Source organism: Myzus persicae, unplaced genomic scaffold (assembly GCF_001856785.1).
Source record: "Myzus persicae strain clone G006 unplaced genomic scaffold, MPER_G0061.0, whole genome shotgun sequence".
Taxonomy (NCBI): Eukaryota; Metazoa; Arthropoda; class Insecta; order Hemiptera; family Aphididae; genus Myzus; species Myzus persicae.
This window is the reverse complement of record NW_019100881.1, coordinates 3,922-6,905: the sequence shown is the minus strand read 5'-3', so window position 1 is coordinate 6,905 and position 2,984 is coordinate 3,922.

Genomic DNA, 2,984 nt, shown 5'->3' with positions numbered 1-2,984 from the left:
ATAATATTACATTTTAATTTATAATAAATGATTTGTTCGACGGTTTTTTTTCATTATACATTATGGGAACTAATTCAACTGTGTGATTTTCAAATGCAACACTCACACAGTGAAATAGTTACCTTGATGTATGACAAAATAGGTAATGATATGAACATTTTTTTTTTTATTGATGAAATTCCATGTTAAATATTTTTTCTCATAATAATGTATACTTTTTTAAAGAATTGGGTGTTAAGTTATAAAATAATCAAATAAATAAACTATTTTGTAAGTTGCAGTTAAAAAAATACTGATTATGAAAAACAATTTAGTATACATTATAAATTATGATAATGCTATGCTTACCAATATTTACTATATACATATTCACTAATAAATATTTTCTAAATATTTGCATATTACTAAAGTTATTTAACCTAATATTTTTTAACAAAGAAAAACACATAATATTAGCAAAAACTACTTAAATCTCTAAGGCTAAAGTTAAAAATTATTTGAAATACAATAATACGTTTTCTTAGTTACAATAAATACATATAATACAACTGTTCCATTAAATGATCCCTTAATACATTATAAGTATAGTACATTAAAATTTATAAAAGATAGTTGGTTCGACGGGTTTTTTTATCATACATTATGGGCACTAATTCAACTGTGTGATTTTCAAATACAACACTCACACAGTGAAAAATCCACCCAAATGCATGAAAAAATAAATAATTATGTGAAGAATAATAAGAAAATAACACTATGAAGATTATAACATACGTATAACTGCATACAATATTTAATGTCAAAGAAAAATAGTAAAATAAATATTACAATTTACAATAGTATAATTACAAACATGGAAATATTGTGTTTTGATGATCAAAAATAAAAATATACATGCATAACTTAATTTAATATAATTATGATGTTTAATATTTGTATACTATGAAAAATTGAGAAATAAAGTGACGGGTTTTTTTATGAAATTTCGTAGGGAATAATAGCGTCATTAGATTTCCACAAAATGAATAAAGTTAACTGTGTATGTCAAATAAGAATTTTTCACAAATAAAAAATTGTCTTACAGACGTAGACTTATCAAAGTCTAGTATTTTTTAATTTAAGACAGCTGGTATACAAAAGAAATTTACCGGCGCTATCAAATCCCAAAGAATACTAAACAATGTAAGTGCATTTGAGTATTTACAAAATATCCGGGGTAAAGGGTAGAGAATACAGAAGTATGTTGGAATATTTATATTTTTTATAATCAATAGCAAAGAATACCCGCATCCCTTTACCCCGAATCCAACACATATTTTCAAAAGGAAACATAATAGAACAATTTTCACAAATCCGTTGTTTAAATGATGCATCATAAGGGGAGCAAAAACTCTATACTGAATATGATTTATGTTACTGGCAAAAGAGGCTATGCCCCCCGAATGAGAAATCATTTATGCTGCTGCTGATACCTATATATTATACAATATCAATATGTATACAAAACTAAAATGTTAATAATATCTATAATTATTAAGACAGTTAATAACTGCCTTTATTTTTTGTAGTTATATAATAATAAAATGTTTTTAATTCTATAATATTATTTTATTATGGTATGGTACAATATGAAAACAAATTTGGGTTTGAATAACAATTTATTATGCATTTAAATATTGCATATTCGTATTTAGTAAAATAAAAATACAATCTCGGTGTTTATGAAGTAAAATAGTAATAGATAAAAATATTTACCTCAGTGTATTTCTTTCTTCATCAATTTTTCGGTCCCGTGTTACTCGAGCATTGGGATCATATTTAAGTTTGAGCAGTGCATTTTTTAGTGCCAATGTACCGCAATGTGGGCCAGTAAGTGATCTTTAAACATAAAAAAATTAATTTTATGAGCAGTAACTTCATAAAAAGTAAATTTGAAGCAATTTTATATTTTACTTTTTTAACAAATACAAAAGTCATTGACATTGAAAGACATATTCACACTGAGTAGCATAAGTAGAGTGTTAGTGAATTCCAACAAATGTATTATCTCAGATTGTGGAACAAATAAACTTTTTTCTGGAAACCAAAAGAATTTATTCAAAAATGATACTAAATAATGTACCTAAATGCATTTTGGTATTGAAAAAACTTACATTGTAGAGGGTAGAGAACACAGAAATATCTTTGAATATTTATAATTAATACCATAGAAAAACCGCAGTTTGTTTCCTCAATAACAAACATATTTTCAAAAGGAAACAATTATAGAACAATTTTTACATATCCGTTGTTTAAATGATACATCATAAGAGTGACAAAAGCATTTTACTGAATATGATTTATATGTTACGAGCAAAATGAGTTTATGCCACCCGAATGAGCCATCATTAAGGCAGTTGCTGATACCTGTACTTTATACAATATTAAAATATATTCAATACTAAAATCTTTATAATATCTATAATATAAAGTGATTTTATATATATAGTATTATAATAATAAAATGTTTCTAATTCTATAATATTATTATAATATACAATATTAAAAAACAAATTTGGGTTTGAATAACAATTTATTATGCACTTAAATATTGCATAGGTATTATGTAAAATTAAAATACACAATTATAGAACAATTTTTTCAAATCCGTTGTTTAAATGATGCATCATAAGAGTGGCAAAAACATACCACTGAATATGATTTATATGTTACGAGCCAAATGAGTTTGCCACCCGAATGAGCCATCATTAATGCAGCTGCTGATACCTATATATATATATATATTACTACATAAAAATGAATAAAAAACCAGAATTTTAATAATATCTATATTATACAGTTATTTTAAATATATTATATGATTATTAAGACAGTATATAACTGCAATTATAACAAAAGTTGTAGTTATCATCAATTGTTAGTATAAACTCTAAACACAATTTATAAATGCACTGTCACTTAAAGTTATACTAACAGTCGGTGGT